At 37.5% G+C, this 12,562-nt stretch overlaps 1 protein-coding gene across 1 annotated transcript in view; it reads right to left on the reverse strand.

Annotated features, from left to right (window-relative positions):
* Positions 1-12,562, reverse strand: part of PRKN (parkin RBR E3 ubiquitin protein ligase) — a gene marked incomplete at both ends in the record, with an annotated part of 525,235 nt that overhangs the window by 350,010 nt on the left and 162,663 nt on the right. The window lies entirely within an intron of this gene.

The raw sequence follows: 12,562 nt of genomic DNA on the forward strand, positions 1-12,562 counted from the left end.
CACATGAGACTTCTCTTCAGAATATTGCTTTCTTTCCTGTTAGGATAGTGAACGCCCTACCCCCCATTTCAGGATAATATGTAGCTCTTTTGAAGAATATAAACAACAAATAATTCTTCTTGTTCTTCTTTAGAAAATAACAATTGTCTTCCTGATATCATTTAATAAACATATACTTTAAAAGCATATTAAAATCCCCTTTCTAATGTCAAAGTAAGTAACTTTTCAACTGGTGTAGCCACTTTTTTGTTTTCTCACAGATAACTGACTTCTAGACAATATAGACTCAACAGGCCAAACTAATTCTTGCCTAATCACGGGAGCTTGGTAAAATACACTGGGCAAGAATTTTGGACAAACATTTCTGTCTAAGATACACCAGCAGGAAGATGTCCAAACACAGTAAACCATCTCATATTTTGCTCTTAAGCTAAAATCCCCAAAAACTGTTTCTACACAACAAGTTTGATGCTAAATGTATACAAGGCTGTAACAATTATGAAAACAGTATCACCTTTTGGAGAGCAAGCAATTTTTGATACTACTGGAGTGAAAGGCACTGAAGAATATTTGCCTGAGATCCATCCTGGCCAAAGCCTGACAAAGGTAATTCAGATACAGGAAATATATCTGAAGTAAACATAGTTTCATTTACTGAGTTATTCTGAGTTGCAGTTTTTCCATTCTCTGTCCCTGCTGCTTGATATTTAACTGTAGACAGAAATTCTGTACATCCAGATGGACTAAACAGCCTTCGATTATTATTTTTTTAAATTAATTTTACTCCTTTCTTGGCCACAAGAAGCGTATATGAAAACCATAGCATACCTATGATAATATAATTTATTATTCATAGTATTGTTGTAACCAGATGCCTCAGTCAGGGTGGTACACTGCTGTTCTAGATAAAATCAAAGGAACAGATGAGATTTCTCTTGAAGAGCTGAAGAACCAAAGTAAAGCAGGAAGACAGAAATGAGCATCCTGAGGTTCACCCAGAGCTCGGGTTGGATCTGTTTGCCATCTGCTGCCTGCAGGACCTGCCCCGCAGCTGCCTGCCAGCACACCGCCACAGAAGCCCCACAGTGCACTGTGGCAGGAGGCATTCCCGAAACTGTTGCCAACAGAAACAGCAGTGCAGAGAAGACTGTTGTCCCTACTCTGCAATTCACAGAATCACAGAATCATTAAGGTTGGAAAAGACTGATATAGCTATGTAAAGGCAAATGTTGTACGGGATGTCTTCCACAAAGTATTTCTGATAGGGAAGTGCAAGGTATTCAAAGCTGTAACTGCATCTCACGAAGATCACAGAATCATTAAAGTTTGAAAAGATCTTTCAGATCATCAAGTACAACCATCAACCCAACACCACCATGCCCACTAAACTACCCAAAGGTAGTGGTAGAGAGCGATAAGGTCTCCCCTCAGCCTCCTCTTCTCCAGACTAAACAACCCCAGTTCCCTCAGCTGCTCCTCATAAGACTTGTGCTCCAGACCCCTTACCAGCTTCGTTGCCCTTCTCTGGACACAATCCAGCACCTCAATGTCTTTCTTGCAGCAAGGGGCCCAAAATAGAACACAGGATTCAAGGTGCGGCCTCACCAGTGCTGAGTACAGGGGGACAATCACTTCCCTACTCCTGCTGGCCACACTAGTTCTGATACAGGCCAGGATGCTGTTGGCCTTCTTGGCCACCTGGGCACACTGCCGGCTCATGTTCAGCCTGTTCACTATGACAGTTGGAGAAGTTCTCTAGACTAGTAGATTTAAACATAAATGCCTGAAGACTACCATTTTATTAACTTGACAAATAATCTGATAGAGGTTGTGAATGTATCTAAGTCCCCTAAGAATAAATGAGATCTTCAAGAGTTCAGTAGATGTCAAACACATGCTGCTTACTTCAGCATTCCATTGCAAGCCCATTGGTTTGGATGTGTTGGTTCTGGCTCTTCTGTTTCACAATTATCTTACCTATAAAATGGATGCATTGAATACTCAGCTGGCATGGTAGTTTGGTTTGCATCAATTATCACAAAGCATTTGAAAAAAACTAAAGACAGCATAACACAACATAGCATACTCTTTAACTATTAATTCTTGCCGTTATTTACTTTGCAGCCTTCCACATCTAAAATACAATGTGGGGCATGTGACTGAGGATGGTTACAGTGGTTCTGAAAAAGCTAAACATGCATCAGAGACTGGATCTGGAAACATATCTACAGAGGACATGACTGTGCACCTTTCTATAGAAGAGATAAGCAGTTACCCAGTTAAAGCCACTGGAGACTACTTGCACTAATGTTGCTAACATATGCTTGTAGAATCAGGATCTAATTTCTCACAATATCAGTGTGCCAGTATCTTAGACTTCTACTCTGTGGGAACATGATTGTTTTGGGCAGGACTTCGCCTTGGGGGGTGCGTCCTTAATTTATTGCTGCAGGGTTGAGTAATGTACCCATCACTAAGCCATTCATGTTTTATTAAAATTAATTTCAAGAGAACATTGTTTTTAGGAAGCATGTATAGGACTATTTAAATGCTTTGACAAAACAATACCAGCAATAAGGAATAATGAAAATGTTTCCTTTTTTCATTCCTTTTATCTTCAGACAAATGAACTCTAGCCTCAGAGTATGCTAAGAAAAAGGAAAAAAGCAATGACAAACTCTTGCTATTTTGTCCCAGTTACTCTGATTTCTCCAGTCTGTCTTACATCGCTTCTCCTGGAAGAGTCCCTCTTTACTAACACAGATCTTTAGGCTCTCTTTGCAGATCTGGGTTAGCAAAATAAAAGAGTTGTTTGTGAGACATGGTTCTCCCTGTCAAATGTAGATGGGTTTCCTTTAATCTCATCTCTGATCTTCACATAAATATTTCCTTTAAAGTGCTTGTTTTCAGATCTTTGCTAGGCATGTGGGAACAGCAGAAAATAATTGCTTTGTCTGGTAGATCATTTATTGTCTGAGAGACCATTTAAGGTGAAGAGATGCCACCTGCTATGAAGTAGTCTCATTTGGCAAGTGATAATTAAAGGCTGAAACTGGGAATGGCAAGAAAGAAATGTCGATGGTTTCTTGGAATATTTCAGCCACTTTAAAGTGAGGCTGATCCAGAAATTCCCAGCTTACAAGGGAAAGACAGAAAGGATGGAGGGGAGAAGGGGGAGTAAGTGCATGTGTGTTCTAGGTGCGGGTATACTCAGGGCAACATTCAGAAATATGATGGTGACTGTGACTACAGGCACAAAAGGCCTAACATTTTGTATAACAGGAAGCACAAAAAGGGGAAAAAAAAGAAGCAGCCCCATCACAAGAACTAGAAAAGATCAGACACTTTCTGTTACACCAGTAGCACTGTTTCAGATGTACACAAGACGACAGAGTTCATACATCACCATGTACAAGTCCACTGTGGGCACTTTGCATATTCCCCAGATGTGGTATCAAGCTGGTCTATATAGAATAATCTTTCATTTGTCAATGCAGCAGTTTCTGAAAACAATATTTTAGTGTGGTCAAGAGTCTGTCCTATAAGGAGAGCAGAACTGTTAATTTTGTTATTGTGTCACAATACAGAGAAAAAGGTATAAAATTAAAATACAAAATGACCTATCAAATTTGCCTGACAGGTACTAATTCACTTTGATCTATCCCTCACCGTAATTTCATTGGCAGGGAAACCATACATATTTATAAACGTGGGAGCAGACTGCTGTTGCTCTGTTTGTAATTTACAGCAACAAAGAATTCATTTAGATTACCATACTTGAAGTCCCAAGGTGACTCTGCCGTGGTTACAGGCCCCCTGCTATGCAGGATACCTAACATAATAAAGAACAAAGCAAAACAATGCTACACTGAGACCAGGGCTCCTGGGTAATCAATTCAGGTATTTACAGCTGAAACAATAGCTCTGTGCATATCAGCATCATTACTACAATTTGCTGATAGAAACCCCAGGGAACTCAGGAAGTGTCTGCCTGCAAAGCAGCTGATTAATCTGAGTTACTTATGTTTTGTTAAAGCACTATTGTTTCCCATCATAATTAACAGTAAATGATTGTTTAAGAAAAGGGCAAGGGAAGTGCAAGCAAATGTGCAAGATACACATCTCTTCTACCATTTTGGCCTTCCACATTGGTCAGCAAACTTACCTGTCACGAAAAGGAATGAGGCCAGTTTCAACCTTGCATACTGTGAAGCACCATTACCAGACACACCTGATTTTTTTTTTTTTTTTTTTTTTATGCTTGCTTCTAATTTTACAGACTTTTCAAAAAATGCAAGCATGGACTCAGGGAGAGTAAACAATCTACTGCTTCTTCTCTTTTTGGCATGTATGTAGGGCTTACTGTCTCCCCATTTTGCTTTTCCTATTGGAAAAGCAAAAGCAACTTCATTGGCACTGTCTCTCCTCCAGTGCTTTGTCTGATCAAGGCAGGGTGTCCCACAAGACCACTTCTTTCATACATAGTGGAGGAGACTCTAATGCTGCTTATTTATGATTTCCCTAATGTTCTACTAATATAAAGAAAATTACATTTAGGCACACTTCAGAATGTTCCTGCCCAGAACTAGCAATTCACCTTTAAGAGAGGATGAGGCAGACTGACTTGCCTTGCCTGCCCATAAAACCCCCTGCCAGGAAACGGAGGTGTATGACTTCATATCAAGTGTGAAATGTGCCTTACACTGATTTGCAAGCTGTTTAGAAAAAATTGGAAGCAGAAATTACTTCTTCAGTGAAGGATGTTTTCAACATTTCCCAAAACAAAATCCTACACAAGCTTGTTTTAAGAATTTTTCTACCTATAGAGAAATTAGATGGTGTAGCTCATACACCATTGCCTGAAGGTCTAGTTGATGCACGATTGCCTGTAGCGCCACCACAGTAATAGTTGTTTATACCAGCTTTTACCTCAGCAAATGAATAGTCACTATCCAACTGTTCCTATGTCTGCTGTAGGCTGCTCTTACAACACCTACCCAAAGAGCAGACGGTTGTACAGTGTCCAAATATTTCTGAATTTCATGTTGGCTACAAGTAAATTGCCTTTTAAAACTGAGACACATCATATACGTCAGTCACTAGTTTGTTTTCACGATGAATATCTGAGCTTCTGCTGCTGCTGTTGTATTTTTCAAAAGCATCCATTCCATGTTAATTTGCTGACTGATAAATAGTATGAGACAAAAACAACAGAGAAAACCATACTCTGAGCATAAAGTGAAATTCTTACAACTGTGCATTTTCAGTACGGATCCATTCCCTCACAGCAAGCAGCGCTCTAAGTCAAGAAGAGAAAGTCTGGAAATGTCATTGCAAACTAGGGAGTTCTGTCTTCTTCCAAAGATGATACCCGGCCCAATTTATATGGAGCGTGGGGAGTCTCTTTGCATCTGAGTAGTCAGGTTCCTTAGTGAGAAGATGAAACATTTTTCCTCAAAGTTGGAAAAGTTTATGGTGAAACTCTTACTGCTGTGTTTATGTGATGTCCGTATGCACATGCCCAGCAACTTTGGCACTGTACAAAGTAACACAGAAATGATCTTTCTTCAGACACTGCCAGCAGCAGGAAAGTTCCTTAATCAGTGACACTGCCTTACTGCATTTAGTGGGATCATAACAAATCATGCACTGATAATCAACTGAAGTGTGATTTTAAGTTTCCATGGGAACACATATCTGAAAAGTATTTTAGAAAAGAATAAGAACGCATTCCTAATAATAATCTAAGAAACAAAATGAGATTTTTTTTTAAAGCTTAACAATAACTTAGCAAGAAACCAATGACTGAAGTAAGGCACCCAATTCTATGACAAAAATACACATGACAAAGGTAACATTTCTGGGAGATACTATTACTGTTTGAACCCCAATTTGGAATGGAGTTGGAAATTAAGTCTCATGGCTGCTGATTCCTAAATATACATCAAGGGTAAAAAAAAAAAAAAGTCTCCTGTTTGTAGAAAGGGCAAGATATAGATACTGCTGTGGGATGTACAATAAAGAAATTGAAAAAAGAACAGAGATACACATGGCAGCTTTGTCTCCCTGTGCATTCAGTCCTCTACTGTCTACTAAACTAAAAGTGCACACATTCAGCTCAATCACCTGAAAAATTACAAAGCTTAGGAAGTCCTTCGTATTTTAATTTTGGAACATTATAACTAAATAGGCTGAAAAAGAACTACTTAGTTTGTCCCTTACACATACGGCATAACCTCAGGAAAAGGGTCATTCAGGCCATAGCGAGGCTTTATATAACTCTGTGATTTGCTTACAGTTTGAACAGCTTTTCTGGTATGTTCCCACGTGACAGATAACCCATCCTAAACAACTACCCTTCTCCCAAGAGATACAGATAACTCAATTACACCCCTCATGATTCAACCTATATTTTCTGTTTCCTACTTCCAGTCACTGTGCACAGCATTTTCCCACAGAATTACAAAGAGATGCCATTCACTGCGCAAGCATAAAACTATGCTATGTCTTTCGGTGGCACTTCTAATACAAAATTGTCATAGAACGGAGCTTTCAGAATTGCTATCCAGCACTTAGAGAAACAGACTCTTGTAGAAACCTGGAGGCAGTAAAGAACAGAACTCAGTTCAGATAGGACATACGGTAACCTTTATTTTGTTAGAAAGTTAATTTTTCAAATGAATGGTCAGTCTCTGCAATGAATTTCAAATGAACATGGGGCAGAAGAAATCTGTCAAAGGAGGACAAGAAAAAAAAGATGGAACGAAGTATCAGAAAGTGAGTCTAAGCTAGACTGCACAGTCTCCAAGAAGGTATTTACTGGAGAGAAGTAAACCATTTTTGTGGATCTAACAAACAAAATATGAAAAATAATTCTGTCAAAAGTTGTTACCTTGAAGTTGGTCAAATTTAGCCCCACACTCAAATGCTATATGCCAAAGCACATTCATGTGGAAATAATTTTCATGTACTCAGGGTAGAGCTACAGGCAGCAAATAAAATACAACTGCGATTCAATTCTAGATTCAAAGCATTGTACTTCTAGTCCTAATCACTTCAAACAACATAAGTCTCACACAAAATACAGAGAAACAAGAGAACAACATAGAGAAAACAAGTCTGGGATGACAATAAATAAAAAGAAGTCAATCCAGCCCAGAGAAGTAGAATAAATGAGGGATAGAAAGGATGAAAAATTAGCAGATGTTTACCTTAGGCAGATACGGCATGTAAAACACACTGAAGTTCAACTGCTATCTCCTTCCCCAATATTCACTGAATTCAGAAGTAGTAAAATACCATCATCTTCAGTGATGGGCTCGAGACTTGTCCCCTGCTTTATATGATAGTGCAACATTAAGTACTGAGTGGAAAGAAGATCAGAGTGGTTTTGAAATACTGAAGTTTTAAAGCACACAAAAAATGATTAAGAATGGTCAAAGAGTATATAATAACTAAGAAACAATTAGGTAAAATGGAGTGCATGGAAATTTAGCATAAATAATGAAAAAAAATCCCTCGAGATGAAACCTACAATGATGTAGAATATAAACTTCAATAGGATAGTCTGCAAATCCTGTTCTCAAAAGTCCTTTAATCTAGACAAAACTTCACTGGCTTTCTTACAGAACAATCTTACACTGGAAAGATAACCTTGATAACCTTAACTGTTGCAGGGTATTTTTTATGTTTCTGAGCAAGATGTAGCTAAGCCTAGTGTATGTGACATTACGGAAAGGTCAAGTTTGGGATATAAAAATGGCCACAAAGTGGGTGGTACAATTCCGTAATTGGCATAACCCTGACTGTAATTATGGTCAGGAGAATGATCCACCAGGGTAAAATGTAAAGAAGTACAAAAAGGTTGCATGGAATCAATCTACTTCAGTTCTGCTTTTTGGGAGTACCTTGTCAAGCATTACCCACTCGACTTAGCAGCATCCAAGAACTATGAGAATATCAGCTTTATATTTGACTCAACTGATAAGCATTTAATTTAAAAAGCCTTTACATTCCAAGGTAAATATCCTTCTATTTTTGGTATTTGGTGAAAATATGCTTTGTGAATTATTTTACACTCTTGAAAGGCAAAAGTATTTCAACAGTCATGAAATATGCTTGATTGCCAAAATGTACATGTAGGTCACAAAGTAAGCAAAGCTTCAGCCACAAAGTTGTGTTTTCAGAAGTTCCCATGAAATTATCTCTTCACCTACAAGGCATCATTAAAAGAGATTTTGAAAAATAGAATAAAATAAAAAAGATGATGATTATTCTGAAGGCGAGAGTTGAGAAGTTTTTAATAACTCACACAGCACAGAAAATTGATGTCATTGGCATTTAAAATCATGACAATAATAAAGCTATACTCATAAAATCAGCACATAAAATATTTCACTCTATAAAGCTTTCTAATTGCATTTTTTTTAAAATCAAACAAACAAAACTGAAGGTTGCCAATCAAATACAAATAAGCTAGAGCCCTGGGGTGTCGAAAAAAAGGAAAAACTTGCAGGCCCTCAGAAGAGATTAAGTCAGGACCTTCAGGGTGGAATGAGCTGGAGAGGTACTTTGTACAGAGAAGGTGAACATACTTAGGCAGCAAAGCACCGGGAATTTGACAATAGTGAAGCAAGCTGAGAAAAATTACATCATTTGAACCAAAATTGTTATGAAGGTCTGAAATTTTCTGTGGAAGGAATACAACATCACAGGGACAAAGGCAACGCTATGGTTCCCTGGACAGACAACTATTATTCTGCTGTTTTTTCATGGTCATAACCTCAAAACTTTAAACCATTCACTTTAAAAAAGCAAAAATAAACACTGGGGGAAATACTAGAACTCACAAATTTTAACAGATTTAAATAGAAACAGCTGGAAAAGGTGTAAGTTAGTAAAGGAGAAATAAAGTAGTTCAGCTGCAATTTTAATCTGATCAGGGTGGCCTCCATAAAGGTTTCTATGGAGGTGTCTTGAAAGACATAGCTGGTGGCACACCAGCTCAAATGCAGCAATGTCTTTTGGAAGCTTATATATCAAAACTAGGTTTTTAGGTATGACCTATTTTTTGCAAGTTGCATAGATGACAAAACTGAAGGCCAAGGTCAGAGTATATATTTGCTTCTGGAGAGGAGTAAATACACACGTTTGATTCTAAATTAATAGAAATACAAAACAGGTTTACTGAAGGGCAATGTTAGGTACCTGAGCCCATGCAAAACCCTTTGTTTCTGCACCAGTTGTGTGAGACAGAACGAATCCTGAGCAAATCCGCTGGTGCTCACTGGGAGGATAACCTCCCCAGCATTCAACTGGCACATAAGGGCAACACTGGCCAACTTCAAAAGATAACAGGATTTTGTCTGTCACCTCATATAATTGGTATAATTCCAGAAAAGCATTTCTTTGAGTACAAATTGTAACACTGCTATGCAGAAACCACTTGTAAATTCCCTGCAACAGGAAAAGGGAAAAAAAATTAATGCTGTCCAAAGAGCAGCTATGAGATTATCAACAATAATTTCGGACAGTGAGCACATTTTCGAAAGTGGCATTGATGTAACACCTCATAAAATATTTAGACACTACTGACATGTAGGCAATGCTGTAGTTTTAAGCTTCAAAGGTGACATGCAGTCTAAATGATTCCCAAAGTAGGTATTAGGTTTTCTACTTCCCACGCCAAAATATAGTCATACAAATATGTTCTATCTAAACACCTGTGCCAACTTCGCAGCAGACTAACTCCATAACCACAGTGCAAGTATGATAGCGCATCCCAAAGATATTCACAGGCAAAACAGATATAAATTTACACAGAACTAAATCATCAGTTTAAATATCTCATCAGGATTAACCACACTTCCCCAAAGCATGAGGTCACATAACACAATTCCCCCTTCACATTGTAAGCTAACTAAAGATGAATTATTTATTTTAAAAATTCATTTTTTTTGAAATGTTCAAGAAATCAAACAAATTTATTCATTAGATATTGTCATTGTAACATCCTGTTACCAGTGATAATGGATTTTGATTATTGATGTGTGTTCAAAATCAATTTCGTAACTAACAAATTTATTTTTCTTTAGGTTACTCAACATTGAATCCATGAACTGTCAATTGTGTATAAAAAATATAATTGAAAACAAATCTTTCTGCTGTTTTTAAAGTCCTTTGTCTTGCATGCACAAGGATGCTGGTCTTGTCATTTTTTTTTAATCTCCTTGTCTAAATTATAAGCAATTTTGTCCGAGCATCCTGTTTTTCTGACAAATATTTTCTAAATGCTTCCTACTAAAATATATCAAAATACAAAATGGATCAACCTCTTTTTACAGAAAAAACAATATACAAGCTCTCTGCACTGGATCTCAGACCCAGAATCAAAATCCTACCCATGGCAGCAGTTAACATCCTCACCCAAAACCGGTGTTTAATCTCCAGTCTCACAGCAGGGAGACAGCCCTTAGATCTTTTAAAGCCAGGGAGAAAAACACTTTTATTCTCAATCTGCTCAATGGATGCCTTGTTTGATTTAATAACTTGTGACTAGAGATTCCTTTTTTCTATGAAGTAATAGTGACAACTCTTATTTGAAAAAGCTACAATTTTCCTGGAACCCAAATATATATCGTTGGCCACACTACAGGGCTTGCTGGTTTCTTGCCTTTTCCAACAGAAATTTGCAAGCAGCAAGCCAGCTATGCTATCTGATTCAGTGCGGTCATGCCAATTTTATGCTAGCCCCACTGGCAGCTGAGCAAAACAGGAAGGCCGTTTAAATAAGAAAAAGTATAAAGACTGCAACCCTTCATACAAACTTCTCTAGTTCCATTTACACCTACAAAGCCTTCTAAAAACAACAAGCTCTTCTGCACAGGGAAAATTACCATTTTCCAAGGACCTGCAGTGAAGAAAAAGTAGGTTTCTTCACTTTCCTTTGTTGCAAGTCACACCTGCAAGAAGGTAAGCAAGCAAACCTTCCAGTATTTCTTTCAGCACATGAAGGAAGCAGCTAGCATAATCAGACCCAAACTGGATGGTAGCAAATTCCTCAATAAAAAAGATCAGGATTTAGAGTGTCAGAGTCAAACCACAGTGTATGGCAACCTGTACAAACTGCTCTAACTACTCATTCCATCTCACAGTATTCAGCAATATGTAACCACTGAATGACTCTGTTTTAATGAGAGGTGTCAAAGTCTCTGAAGAAACCCCAAGCAGGTGTAGTGATTCTAGACATTTGTGTTTTCCAAGACTGTTGAAAATGTCTTTTTTTTTTTTTTTAGTTGTTGCTGCCAAAATTTCTTCTCTAACAAGCACTGAACACTCAAACTAAGAAAATGATAGTATAGGTCTGGATTTCCAATGTCTTTATTTATTTTACTTTGAACAAGCAGCTATTGCAATGTCAGTTACACAAGTGATGTTTCAGAAATCCAAGGCACAAGAGTGGACTATGTGTCAATGCTTATAGAATATTTAACCTACAAGCAACTGAGCCTAGACCAAGCTGTAATTCTCTGGTTTCTGCTGTTAGTTACATGACCATACCTTTTTACAAATCATTGACTTCATGCTTATTGTAATAACTGGCATTGTTACCCCAAACTAATTAAACTTAAGTATACTGTCATGAAAGTAGCAAAGAAGATTTAACTATCAAAGAAACATGACATTGTATGGAGACCAAGAGTTATTTTTTAAAAAAAAGGAACAACAAAAAAAATATCCCAACAAGGAAAGTAGGTTCCAACCTTTAGCTCCCATTTTATTTTTTTTTTTTTTTTAAAAAAAGCTTTTAAGCTTCCTTATTCCCACTAACAAAGTCATTCTTGATCGTTCCTCTGCCTCAGGTCCTAAAATCTATCCACCAGGAGACAGTTACCCCCACTGAGATTTTACAAGTACCTGCTTCTATGGTATATTTGCACCTTTTTTCCTGTCTCTCAAAATTTAAATATTCTGACCTAACCTTGACAAGGCAAGTCACTAGAGAAGAAAAAATTAGTAAGGCAAAATTGAAAAAACCTAATGTGAATAAACCTTTGTTCTTCTGTTGGTGTATATAGCCACTACTCATGTTTAAACATATGTTTAAATGACATGCCACACTAGGACTTCAGTACTCAGAGCTTTGCAGAATCAATCTTTCATTGGCATCTGATTATGTGCACGGTAAAAAAAGCCAAGCTAAAATAAATCAAATGTTAACAATGCAACTTTAAAAAATAACTGAAAATAGATACTTTTACCAGTATGATATTTTTCACTCTTGCATATGGTAAACAATAAGACAGATGTCAGTAAATGCGAAGTGGAAAAGTTTAATTTGAGATTACCATTTCACAGAATATTCTGCCCAAATGACAAAAACTACTATTTAACATTAATATTTAATTAAATTATGTTCTCCAGAACATTCAGACCTGGATCATAGCTTCAGCTCAGTAAACAGCTGAATCTGCATTTAGTTTACTACATCTGAATAATCCCATCAAAATGAACAGGACTTAAATCCAGGTATATGTGCTTTGCTCAGTCAGGGCCTAGACTC

Source organism: Phaethon aethereus, assembly GCF_964289735.1.
Source record: "Phaethon aethereus genome assembly, chromosome: 3".
Classification (NCBI taxonomy): domain Eukaryota; kingdom Metazoa; phylum Chordata; class Aves; order Phaethontiformes; family Phaethontidae; genus Phaethon; species Phaethon aethereus.